Source organism: Bubalus kerabau, chromosome 1 (genome assembly GCF_029407905.1).
Source record: "Bubalus kerabau isolate K-KA32 ecotype Philippines breed swamp buffalo chromosome 1, PCC_UOA_SB_1v2, whole genome shotgun sequence".
NCBI classification, from domain to species: domain Eukaryota; kingdom Metazoa; phylum Chordata; class Mammalia; order Artiodactyla; family Bovidae; genus Bubalus; species Bubalus kerabau.
In genome coordinates, this window is record NC_073624.1 from 225,753,335 (window position 1) to 225,770,142 (window position 16,808).

The 16,808-nt window shown below is 40.4% G+C and overlaps 1 protein-coding gene across 49 annotated transcripts in view; it reads right to left on the reverse strand.

Annotated features, from left to right (window-relative positions):
• The window catches only part of PRELID2 (PRELI domain containing 2), a 343,715-nt gene that overhangs the window by 174,909 nt on the left and 151,998 nt on the right, over positions 1-16,808 (reverse strand). The window contains exon 1 of one of the 49 annotated variants that reach the window (XM_055556916.1): positions 1,853-1,984. The exons of the other annotated variants lie outside the window; for them this stretch is intronic. The gene's annotated coding sequence lies outside the window, so the exon portion shown is untranslated. Of the gene's footprint in view, positions 1-1,852; positions 1,985-16,808 lie in introns of those variants that run through there. 49 annotated transcript variants of the gene reach the window in all.

Genomic DNA, 16,808 nt, shown 5'->3' on the forward strand with positions numbered 1-16,808 from the left:
ACAAAATAGCAAACAGCCCAATCAAAAAATGAGAAGAATTAAATAGACATTTCTCCAAAAAAGACATACAGATGGCCAAGAGGCACATGAAAAGATGTTCAACATTGCTAATTACTAGAAAAATGCAAATTAAAACTACAATGAGTTACCACCTCACCCAGGTCGGAATGATTATCACCAAATTGCTGTACAGCAAATAAATTAACACAACATTGTAAATCAACTGCATGTCAATTTAAAAAAACATTAAAAATGAAAGGTTACAAATAACAAATGCTGGAGGGTGTGGAGAAAAGGGAACCCTCCTACTCTGTTGGTAGGAATGCAAATTAATGCAGCCATTATGAAGAACAGAAGAGGTTACTCAAAAATCTAAAAATAAAGCTACCATATAATCCTGCAATCCTACTCCTGGGGATATATCTGGAAAAGATGAAAACTCTAATTTGAAAAGATACATGCCCCCAGCATTCATAGCAGCATTATTCACAATAGCCAAGACAACAGAAGCAACCTAAATGTCTGTCGACAGGGGAATGGATCAATGGATGTTACACGGCCGTAAAAAAAATAACAGTGCCATTTGTAACAACATGGATGCACCTAGAGATGATCATACTAAGTGAAGTCAGAAAGAGAAAAACAAATACCATATGATATCACTTATATGTGGAATCTAAAATACGGCACGAATTTATCTACAAAACAGGAACGAAGAACAGACTTGTGTTTGCCAAGGGGAAGAGGGGTGGAGAAAGGATGGATTAGGAGGCTGGGGTTAGCAGATGCAAACTATTATATACAGAAAGGATAAACAACAAGGTCCTACTGTATAGTACAGGGGACTATATTCAACATCCTGTAATAAATCATAATGGGAAAGAAAAAGAAGTATCTGCTACAGAACAAATTACGTATTTAAACCCACAGTCTCTACCTCCCTCGCAAGTAGCATTCTGTGCTTGGCCTTTATAACAACCCCACCCCTACCTCACCCACATTAGATTATAAATACCCTGAGGGTAGGGACCATATCTGAGTTATTCATTTGCTAAGTCCACTACCTCATAGTGCCTGGCTTATCATGGGGTATGTAATAAGCAAATTTGAATGAATGTTTATAACTAAGAAAAAACCACCTCTCTGTATCATTCTCATCTGTAACGCACATAAGATGTGAAATATTTCCCCTCATGGCCCACCCCCACCATGCCTGCATCCTCAAGCTCTAAGTGGGGGTAGGGTCTTCCCCCCCAGCCCCACCTAATGACAGCCTCCTAATCCCAGGTTTGAAAGAACAGAAGAAATGCTCATCTAGAGCTGAGAAAGCTGTGAAAAGGCAGAGTCATTTAGGGCTGGTTTGAAAAACAAATTTTTTTAACATCTGGACCAATTTTGAAATGTCCTTGAGTTTCAGTTCAAGAAATGGGAAGCAGAACAGGGGCTCAGAACACCAATTACTTGCCCCTTTGTTTCTCCATTTCTTTGAGAAAAGTGTATTGAGCTAACTCTAGCATGCCAATGTAATAATGTACTCAACATTTGGGTAAATTATAGATTAGCTGCAGCAACTCTTCAGCTTTTTAAAAGAATCTTCCAAATAATTTTTTTTCAATTTTAGTGCATTTTGTTCAATGTCCTACAGTTTTGAAAAATACATCATAACAGAATTGATAATGGTCTTATGGCATTTTACCCCCATTTAGTCTAATTTTCTTCATGTTTTTCCCAACCACTCTATTAAAGCAGAACAAATTGAGCAATGGAGACAAAAAGAGAGGTAATAAAAGAATTACAGATTTAATTGTCACTCAGACCTGGAGATGGTAGATGACAATCAAGGAAGGTTTACCTGGGAGAAGGTGTTCTCTCTGGTTATTACCATTTTGGTATTGCTGTTATTTAACACCCTGGCTATGTGAGCAAGGCTCTTCTGGGCATGGAGCTCTGGGGTCTGACCTCCATGTTTCCTGGAAGCTTTTAAGAGGAAAGTGTACAAGATAAAGGGTCAGTCTAAGCCCTGCCATTTGTTGGCTGCATGGCCTTAAAAAGCACATTGTCAGGAAACAAGCAAACAAACCCAAATTGAGTCATTCCAAAAAACAACTGGTCAGGACTCTGCAAAAATGTCAATGTCATGGAAGTCAGTAAAAGGCTGAGCAATTATTCTAAAGTAAAGGCAACTCAAGAGATGAGACAACTGAACTCAATGAGTGATTCCAGACTGGATCCTGGGTCAGGAGAAAATGCTTAATTTATTAAACTAAATATTAAACCAGCTGACAAAATTATTATTCTTCTGTTTATTAATGTGTTATCTTCTCAAATTATTTAGAAAACTGACCTGATTTTTGAGTCCAGCAAAGAAAGCATTTACCCTGCCCTAAGTAGATCCCACGGAGAAGGCAATGGCACCCCACTCCAGTACTCTTGCTTGGAAAATCCCATGGACGGAGGAGCCTGGTAGGCTGCAGTCCATGGGGTCTCTAAGAGTCGGACACGACTGAGCAACTTCACTTTCACCTTTCACTTTCATGCATTGGAGAAGGAAATGACAACCCACTCCAGTGTTCTTGCCTGGAGAATCCCAGGGATGGCGGAGCCTGGCGGGCTGCCATCTATGGGGTCACACAGAGTCGGACACAACTGAAGTGACTTAGCAGCAGCAGCAGCAGCAAGTAGATCCCAAATGTTTCTCATTAGTATTTCCTAAATACCTACTCTTTAGTTTTTTTTAATTTATTTTTAATTGAAGGATAATTGCTTTACAGTATTGTGTTGGTTTCTACCATACAACAATGTGAATCAGCCATAGGTATACATATGTCCCCTCCCTCTTGAACCTCCCTCTCACTCCCCACCCCATCCCACCCCTCTAGGCTGTCATGGAGTATGGAGCTGAGCTCCCTGTGTTTTATAGCAACTTCCCACTAGCTATCTATTTTACATGGTAATGTATATGTTTCAATGCTACTCTCTCAATTTGTCCCACCATCTCCTTCCCCCGCTGTGTTCACAAGTCTGTTCTCTATGTCTGTATCTCTATTCCTGCCCTGCAAATAGGTTCACCAATAGAAAAAAAATGTCCTTTACTTTATGGAGCTTCTACTGGGAGATGAAAAATCTGAAAAGATAACACATCAATCAACAAAAGAATAGTAATTTTGCCAGTCGATCCTCCAAGATTGAAGGCAGGAGGAGAAGGGGACAATAGAGGATGAGATGGTTGGATGGCATCAAAGATTCAAAGGACATGAGTTTGAGTAAGCTCTAGGAGATAGTGAAGAACAGGGAAACCTGGCATGCTGCAGTCTATGCAGTTGCAAAGAGTCAGACATAACTGAGCTACTGAACACCAACAATAAAAACTTTTTTTTAAAGCAAAGGACATTTTTTAAAATTTATTTTCTTATAGATCACTAGTATTTAGATGTTCAATGATGGCTTTTGAATAGATGAAATAAATGAATAAAACTGAGGGATCAGTTCTGCCAATCCAATCATTTTCCACAAATTACCAATGGTGCCCAAAAGTTCTGGGCTAGAGTCTTTCAATTTCCTCAATTAGTTCTCTTCAAATAAATACACGAAAATAAATGCTATCAGCTCCATTTTACAGGTTAAGAATCTCAACAAGGTCTGTAACTCCATTGGGAGTTAGGGGCAAAAATAAAGATTTGAACTAAGTTCTGACTCCAAAGTCTTTGTTCTTCCATCACATGGTGCGGCCTCGGGAAAGCAGGCGCATTCAATCTTCTCTGATCTGACGCTGCTCATTAGCATCCTGAAATCATCTGTGTAAGGATTTGACAAGGCTTCATTTTCTTCCACCGCTTATCTCTGACACAACGCCTTCAGCGGCTGTGGGCGACGGGAAGGCTTTTAACCCGGTGAATCAATAGCTGATCCCTGTCTACCTCCATCACTGCAGTGACATGTGGCAGCTCAGAGTCATCTCAGGTCTTTAAGGCATCTTGTTTGTTGCCCTTAAGTCCCACTTTGGCAATTTTCACAACATTAGCTTGTCCTTTGACTGGGAGAAGAAACCCTTGGTAATCACTCAGGGTGTAACTTGCATCAGCAGTAATGTTAGCTGGAGGTTTGTCCTTGCTCCAAAAAAGTAAGAAGTGGCATTGAGATTTTCTAAGGAAGTCTTTGTCAAATATTTATTAAGCAACCTTTCAAGTTCCAGGTGCTGCTTTCAAGGAGCTTGCAGTCCAGTGGGGAAAACAGACAAACAATAAAATGAATGCCATCATAGGGACAGTATAGGATGCCATGGGAAAGGGGAAGAAATCAGTAAAGGCTTCCCAGTCCCAGTGACATCGCTGCTGGCATCTAAAGGATAAGTGAGAGTTACCCGGACAAAAAGGTAAAAGGTATCAGTGTCCTTAGCAGAAGGACCTGAAGGCGATAGCACGGCATGTCAGAAGCACTAATGGACGTTCCACTTGCCTGGAGTATAGGCTCAAGATTGGGGCAGCAAAAGTTGGGGCGCTGCACACTTCCACCCATCTCTCTCAGGAGAGGACACTGCCTGACTAATGCTGGTTTCTCAGAGTTTAGAAGACCTGTCAGAGCTGGGACTTAGACTTCCAAGGAGAGAAGCTGGCTGGCATGAGGCAGGTTCTGATGATCAGAAAAACAAACCAGAACCAACTGCTGTATTAGAAGCAAGTGCCACAGGCAAGATTAAGAAGCACTGTGGGGTTACACAACAGAAAGGAGAAAACTCTTCTTCCTCCTCCAGCTCCATAATTTCTTCTGGCTCCCCTGCCCCACTGACAGAGCCTAACAGGAGCCATGGGAGAAAGGTGATAAGCAGAGCAGCAGCAACAGCAGCAGCAGCCCTAGTACAACACACATGCCCCCTGCCCCCCACCAAGCCTCAGACATAACCATGCTTATGTTAGGTGTTTGTGAATATTAGCAAAAGGAACATTTAGCCAGCTAGAGACCTTCTCTCTCAGAATAGCACCATGCACCAATCAGAAGAGTCTGAGCTGAAACTTCAAGAGGTAACAATGTTCAGTGTTCTTACCCAAAGGATGACATTTTGTCTAATGATGTTAATTTTGCATCATAAACACTTTACACTACCAAAAAAAAAAATAATAATAATAATGCCTGTCAGGTTGACAATTACAAATGGCAAAGGAGAGATAAATTAATTCTTGCAACAGTGAATTTGAATTATCTAGAAGACAAGTATTTAAAAAACAATTTGACAGAGATGAATTAGGTCTGTGTCTACATAAAGTATGATCTTTTGTTTGGCTCCAATTTGGCTCCAAATAAACTCCAATTTGCTTGCAGTGTTAAGTATACAGATTTGGCTTACTTGCTCAGTTTCTACCTGAATTTTCATTCTGAACTTCTCACTATCACTTGTAACTCTTGCCACAGTCATAGTATCTCCATTTAGGAACACAGTTTTACTTGTACATGGTTGGTTACCAAGGGGATTTTCAGATAAGACATACAGGTCAACCTCACTTAGAGAGACTCACAGAAGCAACTGCCTAATAGTCCAGATGTAGAAAACTACAAAATCATTGCTTTTCAAGACTTCCTCATAGATTCCTTGTTACATGATTTTGTTGAACTTTACATACCATTGTGAGAAATTTAACCTAAGGAAGGTATCATATCAATGTGCCTTCAAAGATTTACATCTTCAAGCCACTTTATTGCAAAATTATTCATAGTAGGCAAGAAGGGAGGAAAGGGAAGCAGGAGGAGAAAACAAGGGAGGAATTAGCGAAAGAATGGAGGGAGGGAGGTTTCCTAACAATTCTTTTAAACTAGAAGAATTAGAGTAGTCAAGTACTGAAATACTATATAACCTTTAGAAGCTATGTTAGAGAACACGTAACAGTTGGAAAATGTTCTTAAATAGTGACAAGTGAGGGGGGAAAAAGCAAGCCACAAGCTATATTTGGAGCAGCAAAAAAAAAAAAAAAAGCGATTAAGAGCATGGATTCTGGAGCCAGACTGTCTTGGTTCAAATCCCAGTTCTACCACTTGTGAGCTATATGACTTCAAGCAAGTTAACCTCCTGGTCCCTTAGTTTCTGCATCTGTAAAATATGGGTAATACTAGGACCTAGATCACAAGGTTGTTGTGATTAATAAATATAAATCAAGCACTTAAAACAGTGACTAACAGGGAGCACAATATAAACATCGGCTCTTGTTAACATTTACAGTATGCGTCTGCCTTTATACACAACATATGAAACTATTACACACAAGAAAAAGACAGAAGACTATGCCCCAAAAGATTAGCAATGATTATTCCCATGGAATTAAGGGCAATTCTTAAATTTTTTTCTTTCCTTTTCTAGAATAAAGTTGCAGCATTTTTGTAATTTTAAAAGTTAATTTTTAATCAGGTCAACTTTTATATGCTTTTTCTCTTAAAATACTTTATCACTAAAACACCCTTTTAAAAGTATAATATATGACCATATAATGTAATAGACAACTACAGATTTTACTTAAGTACAAATCCATTGTAGTTGAATAATTTGAAGTCCATGAGATAAAGTAACATGTGACTGCAGTTACACCTTGTTTTCTTTTGCTTTTAATGTTTTATTTCCCAGGATCAAAGATCCCTACATGGCATTCAAAAGTGTCATTCATTATTTACTTAAATATTTTGAGTGCCTACAATGTGAACAGAATACACAAAAATCTTTGCCCTCCTATAATTTAAATTCTAGTGGGGGGAATAATAATAAAATACAAGTAAACTATGTATCATGCTAGAAGCCAATAATTGGGTACCAAAGAAATCAAGCAGTGTGGCAGGTAAGAGGGCATGGAAGGAGGCTGTTCTAGTTTTTAAAACAGTGTTCATCCTAAACATCACTGAGCAAGCACTGTATGCCCAAACTGATAGAAACTCCTACAATAAGTACAAATGTCCATCGACACATGAATGGATAAAGAAGATGTGCTATATGTATATAATGGACTATAAAGCCATAAAAAAGAATGAAATAATGCCCTCTGCAGCAACATGGATGGACCTAAAGATTATCATATTAAGTGAAGTAAGTTAGACAAAGAACAAATACCATGTGATATCACTTATATATGGAATCTAAAAAATAATATAAATGACTGTATATGCAAAACAAACAGACTCAAAGAGATAAAAAACAAACTTACAGTTACCAAAGGGGGAGGGAGACAGCGACAGACTAGGAGTTCGAGATTAGCAGACATACACTGCTGCTGCTGCTGCTGCTGCTAAGTCGCTTCAGTCGTGTCCGACTCTGTGCGACCCCATAGACGGCAGCCCACCAGGCTCCCCCGTCCCTGGGATTCTCCAGGCAAGAACACTGGAGTGGTTTGCCATTTCCTCCTCCAATGCATGAAAGTGAAAAGTGAAAGTGAAGTCGCTCAGTCGTGTCCAACTCTAGCGACCCCATGGACTGCAGCCTACTAGGCTCCTCCGTCCATGGGATTTTCCAGGCAAGAGTACTGGAGTGGGGTGCCATTGCCTTCTCTACCATATATAAAATAAACAAGGACCTACTGGATAGTACAGGGAACTAGACTCAATATCTTATAATAACATATAATGGAAGAGAATGTAATAGAGATTTACATATACATGTATAACTGAATCACTTTACTGTACACTTGAAACTAATATTATAAACCAACTATATTTCAATCAAAATTTGAAAAATAAAAAATACAGACAAAATATTCACTTTGTCATTCCACAAAGAGTTGCTGAGCACTTAGAATGTGCCAGGTCCTGCGCTGGGTACTAACAAGGATGCAGTATCTAGGGAGTTATGGTTCTTGCCCTATCTCACAAAGGCTGAGATCTTATGTCACAATGGTCTTCCACAGAAAAGTTTCCCAACCCCTGCTCTTCAATATTATCTTATCTCAAAAATTAATCTGACATTTTAGGGGTAGTAACTGCAGTCTATGTAGACAAGAAAGTCTCTTGGGTGTGGTTGTGCCTGCTTAGTTTAGATCTACAACAAATTGGGATATGCAGACTGTTCCTTTAAGGTTTAATGCAGTTAATGCTTGAGGAGAATTACAAGACATTCTGTGACATTTGAAGCTGTTTCGATTTCAGCTGCCTGTTATCTGACACTCCAAAATAAAATCACTACAAATTTGCAGCCTACTTACTTCAAAATTCACATATGAGACCTGTGATTCTCCTGATGCCCCTCAAATATGAAAAACCATTTTAGAAATGTTATGGTTTGCAAAGCAATGGAAAATATAAATCCAAAACCTTGGGTATTATTATCTGAAAATACCATCTGTGCATCTTTGCAAGCTCCTTTATATAAATGTCTATTATAAGTCTAGAGAAAGTTTAGATTCTAATTCCAATTCACAAAATCAAGTATTCACTTGTTTAACAACTTTTTACTGAGGACTTACTGTAAGCCAGGCATTACTATTGCTTACAGAACAGTTACTTCTGAGGTATCAGTAGTTGGTCCAGTATGAATATCTCTTTTAAGTGAGATGATATTTTCATCTTTCAATTATATGAAAAAATAAATACATCCCTATTATGTTGTAGTGTGTAGTCTACTGGAAAAGAGAAAATCCAAATAAACACAAATAATAAATATATATATATGATTACAATTGTGCAGAGTGCATGAAGAATAGCCTTCTAGAAAAGAGAGTGACAAGCCACCTCATTCCCACTGGAACAGAGCTCCCTGGAGGAAGTGACATCTCCCAGAGGAGAAGCAGAGCAAAGCCAAGAGAATTTCATGGGAAGAGTATCTTTACCCCTACCACAAGGGTCACATGTTGAAATGCTAAGGATTTTGGGGAAGTGGGACCAGGAAATAATATTTAGTATATGCAAGTATCATTGTTGCCCTCCTATACACACACACATACACACCAGCTTTTAAACAGGACCACTGAGGCTAGGAGGACTGCTGATTCATCCTTATGGCAGCAGTAAATGGTGAATCTGGGGATCAGCTGCAGGCTGGTGCGGAGACCAGAGCTTTTCAGATGCCTCATCATGAGCATCTCTTCCCTGCTCCATGACACTAAGGAAACCCAGAAACCTTTGCACCACTTCTAGCTCCCATTTCAGTTCATGTGATACTGGGCTGTTTTAAGGAGGATCTGATTTCAGAGCCATGTGGTTTCACTTTAAGATTTTCCACTTCAGGGAGAAGAAATGTCAGATGCTGTCATTTAAGCTAAGCTCAGCCCCATCCTTTCCAGGACTCCAAAAACCTGCTTGCCCCACCCTCGATAACAAGCTTCTGCACAAATTCCTTTTCTAGAAAGAAAACATCACCATCCCTTCTTTGGAGTCTTGGAGATTCTTCCAGAAACAGACCCTGGTGCTCTGGGACATACAATCTCTCTTTACTTGGCTTCACCCCTAATGGGGTCCCTTATTTCCTGTAGACACAATATCAAATTCAGGAAGCTGAGTGTAGGTACTGGACAGGAAACCATTTTTCTTTTAGAGCAAACACAGAAATAGACAGACACAGACACACATCCCTATGGTCATTTCATTCTCACTTGACAGGTGATGAAAATTGTTGCAGTGTAGTGACGTGAGTACTACAACTCTAATAACAATTTACATGCTATTTCCAAAGAAGCATTGGAACTCAGGGGTGTTTCTGGTCCTCAGAAGAGCCCACAATATTCCCTCTCTTTTAGACATTAACCTGTAATGATTTCAGAACCGATATACCTGGATCCAGTTGAGCTATTTCAAATCCTAAAGGATGATGCTGTGAAAGTGCTGCACTCAATATGTCAGCAAATTTGGAAAACTCAGCAGTGGCCACAGGACTGGAAAAGGTCAGTTTTCATTCCAATCCCAAAGAAAGGAAATGCCAAAGAATGCTCAAACTACCGCACAATTGCACTCATCTCACACGCTAGTAAAGTAATGCTCAAAATTCTCCAAGCCAGGCTTCAGCAATACATGAACTGTGAACTTCCAGATGCTCAAGCTGGTTTTAGAAAAGGCAGAGGAACCAGAGATCAAATTGCCAACATCTGCTGAATCATCAAAAAAACAAGAGAGTTCCAGAAAAACATCTATTTCTGCTTTATTGACTATGCCAAAGCCTTTGACTGTGTGGATCACAATAAACTGTGGAAAATTCTGAAAGAGTTGGGAATACCAGACCACCTGACCTACCTCTTGAGAAACCTGTATGCAGGTCAGGAAGCAACAGTTAGAACTGGACATGGAAAAACAGACTGGTTCCAAATAGTAAAAGGAGTATGTCAAGACTGTATATTGTCACCCTGCTTATTTTAATTATATGCAGGGTACATCATGAGAAATGCTGGGCTGGATGAAGCACAAGCTGGAATCAAGACTGCTGGGAGAAATATCAATAACCTCAGATATGCAGATGACACCACCCTCATGGCAGAAAGTGAAGAAGAACTAAAGAGCCTCTTGATGAAAGTGAAAGAGGAGAGTGAAAAAGTTGGCTTAGAGCTCAACATTAAGAAAACTAAGATCATGGCAACCAGTCCCAACACTTGATGGCAAATAGATGGGGAAACAGTGGAAACCATGAGAGACTTTATTCGGGGGCTCCAAAATCACTGCAGATAGTGACTGCAGCCATGAAATTAAAAGGACGCTTACTCCTTGAAAGGAAAGTTATGACCAACCTAGACAGCATATTAAAAAGCAGAGACATTATTTTGCCAACCAAGGTCTGTCTAGTCAAGGCTATGGTTTTTCCAGTAGTCATGTATGGATGTGAGAGTTGGACTGTGAAGAAAGCTGAGCACCAAAGAATTGATGCTTTTGAACTGTGGTGTTGGAGAAGACTCTTGAGAGTCCCTTGGACTGCAAGGAGATCCAACCAGTCCATTCTGAAGGAGATCAGTCCTGGGTGTTCATTGGAAGGTCTGATGTTAAAGCTGAAACTCCAATACTTTGGCCACCTGATACAAAGAGCTCATTTGAAAAGACCCTGATGTTGGGAAAGATTGAAGGCAGGGGGAGAAGGGGATGACAGAGGATGAGATGGTTGGATGGCATCACCGACTCAATGGACATGAGTTTGGGTAGGCTCCAGGAGTTGGTGATGGACAGGGAGGCCTGGCGTGCTGCGATTCATGGGGTCACAAAGAGTCAGACACAACTGAGCAGCTGAAATGAACTGAACTGAAACCTGGATCCAAATTCTTCACACATTGGCTATGTGAACTAGGGCAACTTGAGCAACATATCTGAGCCTTAGTTTACTAATGCCATTCGTTCCAAAAACAATTAACTTACTTTCCTATACCCTAGTTTGATTGATATTCTGGTTTTCACAAGCAGGACAGTAGCCATTTATAAAATATCAAGTATTCTTTAGTTTTAATGAATAGGTGCTGCCTTGAGCTCTCAAAGGAAACCCCCTCCCAATACCCTGAGCAGTATAAGCATTAATAACTGGCACATCGGCTACCACCAGAATCCCACAACTCCTATTCTCTTTGATTGGCTGATGCACAAGATAGTCAAAGTGCCCAGTGTATCTGTACTTGCTCCCCACCATAGATTCTCCCAGTAATCTCCAAGGGCTAGCCTTGCCTTCTCCATGCACTCCTCCAGGCCCTGGGGATTGCTGGTCATGCTGACAGCCACATTTAAGAGCAGCCAATTCACTCTGTTCTCATAGTCCAATATTTGTTCCACCTGCCAGAGTTTGTCCTGATTTGGCCGAAGTTGGGTAGGTGGGTGCCTTTGGTGGTATTGCTCACACTTGGTGGGCAAGCCCTCCATGGACCACAGAGGCTATGACTGCCCATCTTGAACCAGCACTCCCTACAATTATCTGTGTGGCCACTTGTGGAAAATGAAGCTACCATGAGCCAGGCCCTGAGAGAACCAGAGAAAGATGGGGACCACAGATGGTCAGGCCAGGAAACAGTAAGAGCCCCTACAGAAGAGAAGCGTACTTTTGGGGAGTAATTTATACAAGTTTAATAATTACTATGATTTCCCCCATTTCACAGATAAGGAAACTGTGGAATGAAGAGGTTATTCAAAACACAAATTGTTGTTGTTGATGTTCAGTCAGTAAGGCATGTCTTAGTGACCCCATGGACTGCAGCACACCAGACCTCCCTAACCCTCACTATCTCCCAGAGTTTGCCCAAGTTCATGTCCATTGGGTTGGTGATGCTATCCAACAATCTGATCCTCTGCCACTCTCTTCTCCTTTTTCTCCATATAAGTGACAGAGTCCAAATCTAAACCCAGGCACTTCAGTGACAGCGGGTGTGTACTTAACCTTCACACTCTCCTTCTCTCATTTGGACAAAGTATATTTTCAGCTTAATTAAAAATGACATTCCAGTAAGTGATTTCATGGCTTAGTTGATAGGAGATAATTTGACCATATAAAAATCTTTGGCAACATTATAAAATCTAGGGAAAAGTTTAATATAATTGCTTAGTTCAGCAGAAGTTGAAAAAATTCCTAGGACCATGAAAATTATTACTAATTTCTAAGAAATTCTCTACTTTTTAAGACTGCATACCACCTATCAATTGAATGGAGAGCTGGATAGAAGAGGTGGATGTGATTCCACATCAAACCACATGGTGCTGGGACTTCCCAGGTGGTCTAGTGGTTAAGAATCTGCCTGCCAATGCAGGGAACATGGGTTTGATCTCCAGTCAGGGAAAATCCCACATGCCTCAGGGCGACTAAGTCCATGTGCCTCAACTACTGAAGCCTGCACACCCGACAGCATGCCCTGCAACAAGAGAAGCCACTGCCATAAGAAGCCCTCTCACTGCAATTAGAGAAGAGCCCACACTCACCACAACTAGAGAAAGCCTGCGAGTAGCAGTGAAAAACCCATGTGCCACAACAAAGACCCAATGAAGCCAGAATTTTTTTAAAAACAATGACAACTGACTGAGAAACTATTTCAATTAACGTGATGGTTCAGTAAAATGTCATGTAAAAGAAGGATGCATGATAACATATAGGATTTCCTACAAGAGTTTTATTGGAAGAAAGATTTGATTGCCAATAGCAAAAAAAAAAAAAAGTAAAATATTAAAAAAAAACAACACATGGTGCATGTAACATGTGACAATCATACCCAAAAAGATCATACCAACAGTGTCTAAAAACACAATAATGAATAACCCATAAATTATCACTATAAATTTTAGTGAACGGTGTGCACTACAACTTTTGTCACTTGGTAAGCAGTTTTGTAAGTTTAGTTTAGACAATAAAAAGAAATGCATGTTTAATTTTTTATGTATAGCCTGATTTACATATTAACCTATATTACTGTAATGCCTCAAGTATTTTTAAATACCACCCCTGCATTCACTTATAAAAAGGATGTTTCATAAGTATGAACTAGAGTGAGCTGGCAGATTTATGGTAATCTGAGTATAGTTCTAGCATCATGACTTTGCACAAACGCCCCTCCAAATCTTTGTTTGTGGCTGGTGTTAGAGCCATGCACAGAAATTCATGACATCTGGATAAATGTTGAGTCTATAGTATATGTACTTTTCTTTTATATTCCTTCCTTCCTTCCCTCCTTCCTTCATTTCTTTCCTTCTTTTTCGTTCTTCTTCTTCTGCTCTCTCTTTTTTTATTTTGGAGGGGATAGAAAATGGTTCTCAGCATCCCTCCCTGGGAGAAACAATGCTCCCTTATTTCATGTGTTCCTGGCAGAATACATCAGGATGCTTTCTGTAACATAAATTAAGAAAGAAAAAGAGAGAGAGAAGAAAATAAAACACCTAACCACCAGCCTCTGGTAGTAAGACAACATTAAGAAAATGAGATGACAACCTCACAACATGAGAACCCAAAGGGAAAGCAATTCAATAATACCAAGGTCCTCTGTTCCCTAAAGCAACCTCAGCTCCAGCAGACTTCCCTTCTGTCTCCTTAGCCAGAACTGACACACACATATCCTTCTAAGCCATCTACTCCCATAGGGGAAGGAACTGTCTCAATGATGCAGATTCATCAATGACACTCCTGAGATTCCAGAGCACCCCTAATGAAACTTCATCAGCCAAAGGGCAGAGAAGTTACAACTTGGGCTTGAGGTCTATCAATGGATCATTAGAAAAATTCCTAAAGGCATTGATCTATATTTCTGTCTTTGTGCCAGTACCATACTGTCTTGATGACTGTGGCTTTGTAGTAAAGCGTGAAGTCAGGCAGGTTGATTCCTCCGGTTCCATCCTTCTTTCTCAAGATTGCTTTGGCTATTCGAGGTTTTTTGTATTTCCATACAAATTGTGAAACTATTTGTTCTAGTTCTGTGAAAAATACCATTGGTAGCTTGATAGTGATTGCATTGAGTCTATAGATTGCTTTGGGTATATACTCATTTTCACTATATTGATTCTTCCAATCCATGAACGCTGTATATTTCTCCATCTATTTGTGTCCTGTTTGATTTCTTTCACCAGTGTTTTATAGTTTTCTATATATAGGTCTTTTGTTTCTTTAGGTAGATATATTCCTAAGTATTTTATTCTTTTCATTGCAATGGTGAATGGAATTGTTTCCTTAATTTCTCTGTTTTCTCACTGTTAGTGCAAATCAAAACCACAATGAGGTACCATGTCATGCCAGTCAGAATGGCTGCTATCCAAAAGTCTACAAGCAGTAAAGGCTGGAGAGGGTGTGGAGAAAAGGGAACCCTCTTACACTGTTGGTGGGAATGCAAACTAGTACAGCCACTATGGAGAACAGTGTGGATATTCCTTAAAAAACTGGAAATAGAACTGCCATATGACCCAGAAATCCCACTGCTGGGCATATACACTGAGGAAACCAGAATTGAAAGATACGTGTACCCCAATGTTCATCACAGCACTGTTTATAATAGCCAGGACATGGAAGCAACCTAGATGTCCATTAGCAGACAAATGGATAAGAAAGCTGTGGTACATATACACAATGGAATATTACTCAGCCACTAAATACATTTGAATCAGTTCTAATGAGGTGGATGAAACTGGAACCTATTATACAGAGTGAAGCCAGAAAGAAAAACACCAATACAGTATCAGTTCAGTTCAGTTACTCAGTCATGTCCAACTCTTTGCAACCCCATGAATTGCAGCATGCCAGGCCTCCCTGTCTGCCAGGAGCCGGCATATTGCATATTGAGTGCATATTGCATATTGAGTGCAGCACTTTTCACAGCATCATCTTTCAGGATCTGGAATAGCTCAACTGGAATTCTATCACTGCCGGGAGCCAGTGTGAGGAGCTCCACCCATGACAAAGGTCATGAGGAAGGAGGCTCAGCACATGCAAAGACGGGATCGAGCCTCAGGAGTCCCCCTGGAAATTCTTGAGCATCTACCCCCAAAACCAGAGTCTGCCTACTTTCTGCTTTGTGCTCTCACCTACACCTCTGACTTTACGGGGGGCTGTCCCCCACTACCTCTCTCTGAAAAAAAGAGTTAACTTACAGCTCCAGTTAATAAAGTTCCGGCGTGTGATAGTGTTTCAACCTACAAACTCCTTTGGAAGTCCTCTAGCCTGCCTGAATAGGTTTTTCTGGCCACATGTGATTGCTCAGAGCCTCCCAACTGTGAGAGGCATGAGATGTTCTAAACTGTCTAAATACAGATTCCTTTGAGCAGTTAAAAGATTGATTAGAAATTGTATTGGTGAAGGGATTTTCACTTGTTGGGCCAATGTTTGCTGCTAAGTTTCCATATCCCTTACCTGCTGTGTCCCTGGCAGTGTATTGATTAATATAATTGGTGTAAGTAGTAGCTTTAATGTTTGTAACCTGGGACCCTTGAGTTAATTCTTTTTCTTGTTATAGCCCACCACACCTTTGCTCTGTAGGAATGCAACTTTATCTAATGCTTTTGGAGGGTGGCTCCTGACCAATCACCTTTAGAGAAAAATAAGTTTTCTGAAGAAAGGGTCTTAAAATGTTAACAGGCCTCGGGGCCAGAAGATGATGCAAATCACCTAAGCTTTTGCATATGATAAGTTTGCAGGAAGAAAGCCTGGCTTGCTGCATGACTCTATCCCTTCCCCCATTATCCTCTATGCATAACTTAAGTATAAAAACTACTTTGGAAAATAAAGTGTGGGCCTTGTTCACCGAAACTTGGTCTCCCCATGTCGTTCTTTCTCTTACCTTCTGGCTGAATTATTCAGCCTCTTTTCTTCACTGAATTTTCCTACTGAGCTATCCTTATTTAACCACTCTTTATATCTTTAATTAACGCTTAATTGATCTATTGTTTCCTGATGATCGCCGACGCCGTCCCCGCTTTGAATTCCCTGGATCCACCGGGGCTGGACCCCGGCACCTGTCCATCACCAACTCCTGGAGTTCACTCAGACTCACGTCCATCAAGTCAGTGATGCCATCCAGCCATCTCATCCTCTTGTTGTCCCCTTTTCCTCCTGCCCCCAATCCCTCCCAGCATCAGAGTCTTTTCCAATGAGTCAACTCTTCACATGAGGTGGCCAAAGTACTAGAGTTTCAGCTTTAGCATCATTCCTTCCAAAGAACACCCAGAGCTGATCTCCTTCAGAATGGACTGGTTGGATCTCCTTGCAGTCCATGGGATTCTCAAGAGTCTTCTCCAACACCACAGTTCAAAAGCATCAATTCTTTGGCACTCAGCTTTCTTCACAGTCCAACTCTCACATCCATACATGACCATTGGAAAAACCATAGCCTTGACTAGACAGACCTTTGTTGGCAAAGTAATGTCTCTGCTTTTCAATATGCTATCTAGGTTGGTCATAGCTTTTCTTCCAAGGAGTAAGCGTC